Source organism: Myxocyprinus asiaticus, chromosome 9 (genome assembly GCF_019703515.2).
Source record: "Myxocyprinus asiaticus isolate MX2 ecotype Aquarium Trade chromosome 9, UBuf_Myxa_2, whole genome shotgun sequence".
Classification (NCBI taxonomy): domain Eukaryota; kingdom Metazoa; phylum Chordata; class Actinopteri; order Cypriniformes; family Catostomidae; genus Myxocyprinus; species Myxocyprinus asiaticus.
The window spans coordinates 15,011,181-15,025,042 of NC_059352.1; positions in this window are offsets into that span (position 1 = coordinate 15,011,181).

The following is a 13,862-nucleotide window of genomic DNA, read 5'->3' on the forward strand; positions in this document are numbered from 1 at the left end:
TGTTTTTCTTAAGTGGGGTAAATAGGTTTGTTATGAAAAATTTCAAAATGGTCTCAAATTGACTGATCCAATCACAATGGAGATCAATTTGTTTATAGAATACTTGACATGTTATGAAATGCCAAATGTGATTGAAATTAACAGGTAATGGTTAACCCTTTTCTGAAGTGGTTATTCTGAATAAGTGTTATCTTAATTTGTTACTCAAAAAAGCATCTTGCTGTCTCAAATGTATTTGCCTAAGTTGACAAATTTTGCCCTATAACTTTTGTCCCTTTATTTACACAATATCACTTTAACACCCCTGTGGGCCTTTTACCCCCAAATGTGGGGTAAAAGGCTCCCTCGCCACCTTTTTTTAAAATATAATTTTTCCTTAGACGTGCCTTTAGCCCTGTAGTACCCTACTGTTCAGATTTCAAATTTGAAGTTATGCATTTCTTTTGTGATTTTATGATATTTTTACATTTCTCAATTATTCAACTCATATTCATATAAAATAAGCAGGGCTGCATTTAGGAATTGTTGGGCCTGGTAAAAGATGTATTCAGCGGGGCCCCCTCCAGTCTGTATTGCGTGGACAGTTATCCCTTCAACGTGCGCTACCCGGATGGCCCTTTCTCAGTGTTAATATCCACGTCTCCCACTGAACGCATATAGATGCACTCTACAATATGGAATAGCCTTTCTGTGTTCAGCAAGTTTTGTACCACTCAGATAAAGGAAACAATTTTTATTGAATGAACAAAAATGAAATGGGTCAAAAATGACCCGAACAGTAAATAAGGGTTTATTGTAACACACACTTTGCTCTTTAGGGTTTGCAGGAGAATTAGAATAAATGCAAAATCTCAGTGGTTTTAAGTAAGAGTGGTGCTCTCCAAAAAAAACTTGTCTGCATCAAGATTATTATCGTAAACTAAAACTAAATGTAAAAAAACATTTTCGTAAACTGAAATAAAACTAAAAATCAACATAATTGGAATAAATGAAACTAAACTAAAAATAAATAATTATGGCTCTGAAAAAATAAAAAAATAAAAAATAATAATCATAAAAAATATTTCGTTTTCATTTTTGTTGTGATAGGTTTTAAACCTTTAAACCCGCTCTCACCTTAACATAAAGATGCCACTAGGTGGCGATAGCACTAGCAGGTGGCCTATTTCCCTCATTACATTAGTAAAGACAGAGCGGGAGGGAATCGCTACAGTACATCATGGAGAGAAGCAAAGCAGTTAGAAAACTAGGGTGACCAGAAGTCGGTCCCGGTGTCCCGTCATTTCTCTAAAAAAATTAATAATGTCCCGGTTTCAGCTGTTAGGCTTACTGATTTTTTTTTTTCTTTGAAATTAAATATACTCAATGTCCTTCTTGGTATCCTGTCTTGTATTGATTGCAGGGAAACAAATACATTTTATTGCACTGCATGATGATTTGACGATACTTTCATTCTAGTTTTGCAGTAGTCCGCTGTAAATCTGGTTACCATGACAATGACTCAAGCGCTTGGTGCTCTCTGTCATCATCCAAAACAAATTAGGGCTGCATCCAAAATCAAACGTAGCTGTCTTGTTGCCTCGCTGCCCTATCAGTCAATGACACAATAGACAGCGTTTGCGCATGAAGGTACCTCCAGGAACTGGTTTCGGACAGGCTACTGAGGCAGCATAATGTCACATTGTTGCTAGGATACCAGCAACTGATTAATGCCATCTGGTGTCCACTAAAGGTAACGTGTCTGCTTCATTCATCCAATCGAACCACAATGGTCTAATAATCTAGAACAAAATCAAGAGAGTTTTGGCGATAACCAAGTGTATATACAATAATACTTTCCCGCTAGAAATGGAATGAAAAGTGGGAAAAAGTGAATTCAGGACCAACAGGATTGAGGGATTTCATAGGCAGCGAAGGATACATCTATGCTGCCTTCAAAAATCGATCAGATGAAGGTATCTCTTTAGACAGGATGTGACGGAAACATTGTATTCGGACATGCCTTGATCCCTTCCTACCTCCGTATACAGCCTCCGGAAGCAGCATTCTCCTGGTTTCGGACACAGCCTAGAAATGCCCAAATGAAAACGCATGTTCAACAATTTGAAAGAAGACGATCTATTTCTTTGCACAACACGTGAAAATGGAATTGAAATGTTTTGCTGTCACTGTAAATGTTCACTTTCCCATGGCCACAGTGTTAACCCTCTATGGTACCGTGTTGCAGTGGCCAGGCAACATAGCCTCTTTTAGTTTTTTTTTATATATAAAATGAGACACCCATTTAATTGGTCAATGCTATCTCAGGGGAGGAGAACTCAAATACTAACCTATGAAAATGCAAAAAAGTGGTCACATGACCCACAGGGTCCATTTTGTTTCCTCTTTCAGCACATGTGCACGTCACATGGCTCCATATTTTCTCCAATGAAAAGTGCATTTTTCATTAATTTTCATCCAAATAATCGCCTACAAAAAATCACTTTCATTGGTAAGAAAATAAGTATTTAAAAAACTTTACATTATATATCATCAATATCATAGGACATTACAAAAAACTGCATGTTGCCTCGAGGCAACATTGTACCATAATGGAATCGCATAAGGCCATACCAGACATATTAGGTTGGCTGGGTCTTCTATTGGCTTATGACAAGCTGTACAACGTGCACCCACTGCTGACTTCCCTCTTGGAAATGTTCCAAGCAATCCCAATTGATGGATATCTTTGTGTGGACGAAGAAATTGTCCCATTCAAGGGGAAAAACCCCATGAAACAGTACAATCCCAAGAAGCCAAAACGCTGGGGATATAAAATCTTTGTTCTTGCTGATAGCAGTGGCATAGTCTAAAACTTTGAGGTGTACACTGGGTGTCTCTCCCTGCAATGGGCAGCCTGACATAGGCGCGAGTGGCAACATAGTGCTAACCCTTTCAAGCATCATTCCAGACAACATCTCTAACAAGCTGTTCTTTGACAACTGGTTCTCCAGTGTTGACCTGCAGATGCTGTTGGAAAAGAGGAAGATCCACTGCCTTGGCACAGTCAGAACCAATCGTCTGGCTGGATGCTGTCTCCCACTGATCGAGACATGAAAAGGAAAGGAAGGGGGGCTTTTGAGGAAAAGGAGACCATTTATAATGGGGTTACTCTCAGGGCTGTGAGTGGCATGATAATCGTGCAGTCACTCTCCTCTCCACCTTTGCCTCAGCGAATCCAACAACCACTGTGATGAGATGGGACAAAAAAGGAAGACAACAGTCCAGGTGAAATGCCCGAGCATTGTCACCATGTACAACAAAGGGATGGGATGGGTTGATCTACTAGACTCCCTTATTGCCCTCTACAGAACAAAGATTCGATCCAAAATGTGGTATCACCGAGTGGCCTGGCTCCTCTACCGGAGAGACAGCAGAGACTGTGACATCCCCCCAAAGGATGTGTGCAGCCTTCCAAAATTCAAAGCTGAAGTTGCAGCATGTCTCTGTATGGAGAGGAAGGCCTTGAAGAGAAGGGGGAGGCCATCACAGCACAGTGAGGAAGAACAGCCTGAAAAGCATCCAAAAACCCCTGTAGAACCACAACCATCAACGCTGGTTCGCTTTGATCAGACAGGTCATTGGCCTGTTTGGGTTGAAAGAAAAGGGCGATGCAAATACCCAGGTTGCTCAGGCATTGTAAAAGTGCAGTGCTCAAAATGTGCTACCTACCTATGTTTTTCTGTTGAGAGGAATTGCTTCCTCAACTTTCATAAGCAGTGAGGTGCCATTAGTGAGGAAGGAGATTTTGTGTGTATGTGCTTGTGTACATGCAGGTCCTTATGTGTGTGTATGTGCATGCTTGTAAGGATAAGGTGCATATTAGGATAAGGTTATGGTGATTTTTTAATGTTTTACCTTGAAACAACACTGACTGTAATATTTTGAAATTATAACTTGATGATATGATGGTTTGGTAATACTTGTGTTCCACGATGGTACAATGTTGCCTGAGAGCAACAGCTGGATATGAAATGTTACTTTTTATTAAATTTGAAATGTGTAATACATTAAAAACTAGATAAATCTGTTTGTTCATGTGTTTGGTTGAAGAAATTGATGTTTTCAATAAATATATTTCTTTTTTCTGCATGAAAATGACAAATGTTTCAATTTGTCCATTGTGGTACAATGTTGCCTTGAGGCAACAAACTTTTAATAAATAAATACATTTCAAAATAATGAAAATGTTTATTGATATTGTTATAGTGTCCAATTTTAAGCAGGAAAAACATCACAAATAATTTTTTCCTCGTTGATATCATATTGCGTACCATAGATTGCAGGTCATATTCATACAGCTGTATTTTATAATTTTTTAAATAGTACAAGCACTTAAATGTGAAAATGTGGAATTGTATTTTAACTTTTAAGTTCCAGTGTTGCAAATTATGTGTAAAAATGTGTAGCTGACAAGAAATTTCAAGCACTGACAAGTCATATCATTATTACACATGCAATATGACATCATATAGAATATAGAATAGGCTATATGGAATTTGAAAATTTTACAAATATCTAAAATGTGGTTGAAATCATATAAAACAATATATAATAATTACAATAAAATTTTGCATACTAAAATATGTTATACTGAATTTAGCTACATAGTTTAATACAATGTATGTATATATATATATATATATATATATATATATATATATATATATATATATATATATATATATATATATATATATATATATATATATATATATATATATATATATATATATATATATATATATATATATATATATATATATGTATGTATGTATGTATGTATGTATGTATTGCGAACTCCCCCAGGTTTCCCAGTTTGAGACTTTCAAAATGTGGTCACCCTTTAGAAAATGCACTAGCTGTGTCTGGGACTTCAACTATGACACATTTGAACCTTTATTGGAATGACTGTTTGTTGTGCTGCCAATGCATGATGTTAAAAAAAAGAGAACAGAAACAATATAATACCCAGTAATTGATTCTGACTTTCTTTCTCTTTCACACACTCACACACATACACATACACACACACACACACACACACACACACATACACACACACACATTGGTGCAGCTATCCTTATGAGGACTCTCCATAGGCATAATGATTTTTATATTGTACGAACTATAGATTCTATCCCCTAACCCTACCCCTAAACCTAACCCTCACACAAAAGACAGAACACATTTCTGCATTTTTACATTTTCAAAAGAACATCGTTTAGTGTGTTTTTTAAGCGATTTTAATTATGGGGACACTAGAAATGTCACTAGAAAAACCACATTTATAGCATAATACCCTTGCAATTACCAGTTTGTAACCTAAACAAAATGTCCTCGTAAACCGCCCAAACCTACCCACACACACAGTCTTTTCACTTATTCTATCATACATGGCCAATCAGTGATATATTTTACATTTCATTTGGAATTGGTATAGAGTTTTGTTTGATGTTCTGTTTTCAGAGTTGCGACAAGACTTACTTTCTCATGTCAAATGCACTACAGAGGATTTTGTGGTTAAAGTTCAATAAAAAATCGGAATTATGTGTTTTCTTCGACTGTAATATCAGTAATGAAATTCAGTTGGTCTTTTTAAAATGATTATTTTTAATATTATAAGTATTATTTACAAAATGTACATTTGGGTGTCCAGCTTTATGACCCACGTTGCACAAATGCCTGTTTTCCCCATTCTATATGTATCACTTGATATAAAAACTTAACCTAAAATAAAAACTAAATGTAATGAAAAATGAAACTATAAAATATTTAAAAACTAAATCTAACAAAGAACAAAAACAAAAAAAACATTAATTGGAGCAAAAAATGTAAAATGAAATAGAAATAAAATCTAAATAAACATTTTCAAACTATTATAACCTTGGTCTGCATGTTCACACATTTGCTAAATATAGCAGAGTGTTTAGTTTATTTCATAATAATCACACTCACAGTGTGTGGCGATGAACCCAACCGATATGGAAATGTGTCTCTCAGCAACAAAAGCAATTACACCTACACAGAACACACTTTTCCTCTTTTTAGAGATGGTAGAGTACATTTATTCAAGAAGATTTTTAGATTATTTTAAAGTATTGTGAGCAGACAAATCTTTTGTTTTTCTCTTCTACTTCTCTTTGTGTCACTTGTCCTACTGTTTTCCTAAATTTATCTCAAACCAGACGATTGTATCAGGACTTTTGTTCTGCCCTGTGCCTCAAAAGCCTTGCTTGAGTTGACAGTCAGTTAACGCCTCCAAAAGACAACAGACAAATGAAGTCGTTTCGTCACCTCATTACTGGTGTCAGCTGAATGGGTAAAACTGCAGAAAATACAAGGGTGACATAGTAAATACATAAAGTTAACAAATATATCCATTTATAGCTAACAAATGCTCTTAGATAATTACACAACATGTAGCTTAGACCACATTAAGAAATGCAGCAATGAGCAGAGCCCATTAAAACATTTTAGAAAATAGCATGTAAATAATAATAAAAACCGTTAAATGAATCAATCCTCATTACTTAATTATACATAATTGATTGTAACATACCGACAATGCCATCAAAACCAACTGTATTCAAGGATTAACAGCAGCCATGATGTTCTTTCTCTGCCATGCTGTGCACATTTATGACATCATCAATAAAGGACTAAGGCTGAGTTCCATTTAAAAAAAATTTCCCCATCCCTCGCAAACTTCACTACGTCTCATGGATTCGGATGTACATCACAATCGAGTTGCATTGTGGGATATGGAGCTGCCTGAAGCGTACATCAGAGTAGACTCGCTCCCTCTGTCAAAATCGAGCGGTTCGCTCACTGAACGAAGTGGAACAGACTTCCAAAATGGCGCCCCCCAACCCCCCTCCCCCATCTGCAGCAGCACTCTCTCTGCATCTTAATCATCAATAACTGATAAAGTTTCTTTCTGCCCTGCTTTACTTCAGCTTCAATGTATGTCCAACTGACTCGTTGTAGGTTGTAGGAACTTGTATGTTAAAGCTCATATTGGCTCTCAGTGTTTTTGGCTTTGAGGCATAAATCAATTGCTGGTGATATTTTGCTTTTGTTTCTCCAATATTTAGATCTCATTCTTAAATTTAACACATGCTACACATGCATTTTGAGGACCACACCCTGTCTACATGTAATAGGCTATTAATAATATAAAACCTCAGATGGTGTGCTGTGTGTAATGTGTTTTATTTATTCATTTGTATGTGCATGTGTCGGAGGGATGCATGTTTTCAAATGAGATTTTAAAACTATTAATATGTCAGTGATTAAGGAACAGTGAATGTGCAAACATTCCCTGCCTTTCTTCTTCTGTGAAAAGAAAGGCAATAATGGGTTATAAACATAAAGATTTAAGCTGGCCTTGACCCTGCCATTTTTCTTGTCCATCCTTTCCTTTATCCCTCAGTCTGCTCTGGCTTAAATACCTTAGTCATGACAGTTCTATAATTGCCATATTTTCAAAAGTCTTATAACAGTCCACTTTCTCCCTAAAATCTCTCTATTCTTTCTCTCTTTCTACCTCTGTCTCTCATTTGACATTTTTCTCTCATTTGACATCTTTAATGTAAATTATGCTGAACACTAATCCCAAGCTTGAGAAAATCTGATGTTTCCTTTTAGTTTGATGTTCATCTCACGATAGCCAATATTGACTATGGCTCAGATTTACAATATAGTTTTAAAGGAATATTCCTGGTTCAATGCAAGTCAAGCTCAATCGACTGCATTTGTTGCATAATACTGATTACCACAATTTGTTTTTAAAGAAAAGCACAAATCTTGGTAACAGTGAGGCACTAACAATGGACGTAAATGGTGAAGGTAGAAATCCATTTTTTGCGGTAATATTATGGAATATTATGCCACAAATGCTGTCGATTGAGTTGAACTTGTATTGAACATGGAATATTCCTTTAAGGGACCATCCTTCACTGTTCTCACCATGATGCCTCTTTCTCAGTGAATTGCTCACATACAATGGCCCCAAAAAGTATTCATACTCTTAAACCACACTTAAAAATGTCTGAATGTCATTGCATTAGATACAAAACAAGTGGCATTTATTTTAAAGGTAACACAAGCACACTTTTCAAGCAAAGCATTTCACAAAAGAAGTCTGTCAGGTTTTAAATGACAAAATATGTATTCTGTTTAGTTTTTACAGATTAAAACTGGAATGATATACTGTTTAAATTGAGGATAAAAAAGTATTTTGACTCATCCATAGTTATGTGATGAAAAACACAATGCTCAAGAGTAAGGTTAGTTTTGAGAGTAGGTCTAGCATTATTTATTTGCTTAGTTTTAGATACATTTTTAAGTGTGACGTGACTTTGGTTGTGGCTTAAATACTTTTTTGAGCCACAATCAAAGAGCTACTGAAACATGATTCTAATCATTAAGTGAAGTGAAAAATCATAAAGAAACTGTTATGTTTTAAAAATCTGAATGCATATTTAATTGCAATCCTTATGCCTGAGGTCCTTCAGTTTGCTCAGAACTTGATGTACAGGCCCTTTATTTGTTTCCTTGCCTCCTTGTTTACACCCCTAAACAAGCTTTGCAAATGCACACACATTTGTGTACAAAATTCAGACATGCTAGACATGTTCATCCTACAAACATCTTCTTACAAACAATGCTTCCTCGGTCTGTGAAAGGCAATTAGACCTATTTGAAATAAAACAACAGAGTGGGTATGGGAGCGCGGGGAGAGATGCACTGTTCTGGTAATCAATCAATTTAACAACTCTCATTTGCATATTCATCAAATACCCGCCCTCATTCCAAGGCAATCCTTAGCTGAGGGATTTTAAATGGTGAACATATGCACATGTATTTGAAAATATATTGTCAATGGGGTTTAGGTTCAGTTCTCTTAAACAATTTCAGGAAATCCCATTTCTTCAACCAGTTTTGACAACAGAAATGCTACATAAAACATTTATCTTAAAGACCCCATAATATCAAAACTGGACTTTTGTGGCTCTTAGTCCATGTCTGTTAGTTGTCAAAATTTACTTTTAGCAGATATGCAAATTTACAGTGACAAAAGACTAAAAATATTATTGACATCATTTTGCACTTAGGCTAGGGATGCGCCACAAATGTTTGGCCTATAAAATGCTCTCTAGAATGAGAACAAAGAAAAGGACAAACCCTACAATATTGTTATGCCTTCACCGGGCTCTCCCTTGGGGCCATGGAGGAATATGTGGAGGAAGCTCTCAAGCAAGGATACATCCTTCCCTCAACATCTCTCGCCGCATCGAGTTTCTTCTTCGTCTCCAAGAAGGATGGTGGTTTACGGCCCTGCATAGACTACTGTGCTCTGAATGAGGTCACTGTGAAATTTCGGTACCCTTGGTCCCAGCTGCTCTGGAGATTTTACGGGGAGCAACAGTGTTCACCAAACTCGACCTGCACAGTGCGTATAATCTCATCCAAATACGTCAAGAAGACGAATGGAAAACTGCCTTCTTAACACCTACTGGCCACTATGAATACTGGTTGATGCCGTATGGCCTGGCCAATGCCCCATCCGTATTCCAGGGGTTCATGAATGAGATTTTCCATGAGTACCTCCAGCGATTCGTCTTCATCTATATCGACAACACCCTCATCTTCTCCCAAACCTTGTCGGATCATACCCAACATGTCACCTTGGTCCTAGAAAAGCTCAGAGAAAATCAGTTGTTCCTCAAAGAGGAGAAGTGCACATTCCATCAATCCTCGGTTCACTTCCTGGGATATAACATCGGTCCCGAAGGCATACAGATGGACCCAGGGAAGCTGTTACAAGCTGTTCAGACTTGGTCACAACCCACTACTGTCAAGGACTTGCAATGCTTCCTTGGGTTTGCAAACTTCTACTGACACTTTATAAGGAACTATAGTACCATCGAGGCACCTCTCACTTCCCTCCTGCGTGCCAAGCCAAAGTCTCTGTCCTGGTCCTCCCAAGCTGATCACGCCTTCCAGCGACTCAAAGAGTCTCTCACCACTGCTCCAATCCTACAACATCCAGACCCTGAAAGACCATTTGTAGTCAAAGTGGATGCTTCCACCACTGGCGTTGGAGCAGTGGCGAATTCTCAGGGCCAGCAAAGCCTTCTCTGCTGGCCTAACATGCCAAATAAATAAATATTTTTCATCCTTTCATTCTCAATCACCTTTTTGCCTATGTATTTTTAATCGCTTTCCACTCTTAATTAATCTACAAACAAATAGAGAAAAACGAAAAGTTTATCCAGTCAGAATTTATTCCTTGATGCCTGTGACAACTGTTTCACAAATCACATGCCCAAAGCAGCACATGAGTTTGAGCTCCACCCCGTCAGGCCTTCAGAATTTCTACAGAATCCCTCAACAGTGCAAATGAATGGCCAACTAAAGTCAGACTGTCAGATTCATCAGCCAATCAGATTGATTGATTTGTTTTTGGTGGGTGTGATCATTAGGATATGTCCTGGTCGAGGCCCTCTAGCTGGCCTTGAGTGACGCAATCACGCTTTAAGTGACGTAATTTGAAAGCGAAGAGCGCGAGATCTGTCATTACTGCAGCTATCACCATTGAGAAAGAGATCCTTATGGATCCATCCCTCTCCGTCTGAGCAAATTGCTGAAGCTACCTCCACTGAGCCTGCTCCACCGGGGTGTCCAGAGGGATGCACCTACATACCCACAGCCCTCCATTTGCTTCTTCTGGACTCCCTGCACTCCTCCCTGGACACCCAGGTATCCATAAGACCCTCTCACTTCTTCAAGATCCCTACTGGTGGCCCTGTATGTCTCAGGAAGTCCAACATTTCATTCAAGCCTGTCCCAAATGTGCTACTTCTAAGTCCCCTCATCATCTTTCAGCCGGCAAACTACTTCTTCCCATACCTCATCGTCCCTGGTCACACCTAGGAGTGGACTTCGCAACCGATTTGCCATCCTCCAATGGTTACACCTGTGTGCTGGTGGCAGTCGATCGATTCTCCAAAGCCTGTCGACTGGTACCTTTGAAGGGACAACCTACTGTTCTGGAGACCGCGGAAGCACTATTCCACCATTTCTTCTGAAACTTCAGCATCCCTGAAGACATAGTGTCTGACTGCGGTCCCCAATTAATTTCCCAGGTCTGGAAGGCCTTCTTCTCCCTCCTGGGAGTGTCAGCCAGCCTCTCGTCTGGTTATTATCCTCAGACTAACGGAAAGACAGAACGGAAGATCCAAGACATCGGATGCTTCTTGAGGACCTACTGCCTCGGCCACCAATATAACTGGAACCGTTTTCTTCCTTGGGCCAAGTATGCCCAGAATTCCCTCTGACAGCCTGCGACAGAGTTAACTCCCTTTCAGTGTGTGCTTGGCCGGCAGCCTCCTCTGTTCCCATGGTCCGGTGAGCCATCCGAGGTCCCTACTGTTACACACTGGTTTGAGGAGAGTGAGAGGTTCTGGGACGTAGCTCATTTCCACCTTCAGAAGGCAGTCTGGCGTCAAAAGAGTCAGGCCAATGCTCGGTGCTCCACTCCACCTCATACCAGCACGGGCACTGTCACGCCTCCACCGGGCTCTCCCTTGCCCTGTTTACTTTCCCGAGTTTCTAATCACCTGCACCTGCACTTAGTTACCACAGTAATCAAGGACAGCTCATATACCCCTCACAACCTCACCGTCACTGTCTAGTCTCACTTAGGAACTCACAGACCTCACTGCTCTTCCATAGCAGTGCCCTTACTCTTCATAAGCTCATTATCATCGTGATACCTTCTTCAGTTATCATCATCGGCAAACCAAATGACTCAGAACACAAATTGGTCTACAATTATACTCACCAGTGTTCTTACCTCTTTTTCAATAAAGATCCTACATCTGGGTTCACCTTCCATCTGCGTGTGTTGCCTTCCTAACAAACTTCTTCTTGATTCAATTTGGAAATATGTCAGAGGAAAGAAAACTGTGTTTACTACCACATGTACACTTGTGCTGTAGAGGGATCTTTAGATGAACACTCACTGAGCACTTTATTTGGAACACCTGTACACTTACTTTTTCATGCGATTATCTAATCAGCCAATCGTGTGGCAGCAGTGCAGTGCATAAAATCATGCAGATACTAGTAAGGAGCTTCAGTTAATATTCACATCAACTATCAGAATGGGGGAAAAATATGATCTCAATGATTTCGACTGTGGCATAATTGTTGGTGCCAGACGGGCTTGTTTGAGTATTTCTGAAACTGCTGACCTCCTGGGATTTTCATGCACAACAGTCTCTAGAGTTTACTCAGAGTTTACCCCCCCCCCCACCCCCCAAAAAAGCAGAAGACCATGTCGGGCACATTAATAGGACCATAGTGTCCTATTTCAATGTTCAGTGAGTGTATATACTTCACATAATGTGCTCATTGCATGTATATTTATTAGGCCTACTGTAAGTGCAACAACTCACAATACACTCCATTAATACATCTTTCAGATGTTGATTATTCATCAAAGACTAGAATGTCAAGATCAGCTTTACGTGCATCCTGCCAGGCATCTACCTTTTACCTCTCTGTCTCCCTTCCTCTGGAAGAACAGAGATGGGTTTAAGAGGACCATTATTTCTAAATATAGAGCCATGTAATGCTCTGCTCCTTGATCTGGTACAACACCAAGCAGAACAGCACTGACACCAAAGGGTACATCTGCACTTTGGTGAAGTTAATTGATTTTTAAGGGGAGTCTCAACTTTACACTTCCCTTTTTCCATTTCTGTTACTGGAGCTTCAAAACCAAAAGAAGCAAAATTACCCCAGAATGATGTTTGAATCAATGCTTCTCAGCTGGTGGGTTTCAAATCAAAAATGTGTCTGACAGGGTTGTGGACAGCAGGGGAAAACAATGCTAAATGCAAATAATAGAATTCAAATATATAATCAATGCATGCATAGTAAATAAACATGCCTGTCAGCCATTAAAAAGGAGAAAACACATCCCATATACAGCATTTTGTTCTCAATGGCTGTGTGTCCAAAAAAACTCTAAGATCTCTATTTTGGCACAAAATTATTTGTTACTTGGTAGATGCTAGCCAAATTAGGCAGATGCCAACTTAGGCAGGTTGCATGACATGCCCGCTTACTTGTAAATTATGAGCAAGGACAATGTAAAAGAAGGAGGATGGAGGAGCGAGGAAAAGAGGAAAACATCGAAACATTAATGTTAATATTTTGAGCGACCCAATGCATCACTTTCTTGCTCTACCAAAAGCAATAGTTTGGGGCATGGTGACCTACAATGAGCTGTTGAGCAGGAAGTAGTATGTCTGAGAAAGTTTTTCTTCGGTATGAAGAGATAATTGCCAAAACACACAGAGACAGTGTCCAGCATTTAACAAGAGTGAACACTGGAATCGCATGTACAAAATTACACGTTTGGCTGCACTTTTCAAGTGAAATGTCCAGCAGGGGGCGACAAAACCGAGAAAAATTAGGTTTTAATCAGATTAAACCTTTTTTAATCAGGTTTTTAAGGTGAATTTTAGATCAAGGTTTTAAAAAAAGTACCTCCCTAACCTAAAACTTTACCCTAAAATTAACCAATAGTGTCGGAAACAGAAATGAGAGTTTAACAAAACAGACATCACTACCCTTAACCAACACTTAACCTTAACCGATAGGGTTTTATAATGCAGAAGCAAAATGAAAAGCACATTTTCTAAAGCAACCATGTCAATTCATGTCACGTCACGTGTCAGCATTGAGTTCTTGTCTGGTTTTGAACTGCAGTCCTCCGAGTCCAAAGTCCAACACTCTATGAGGTG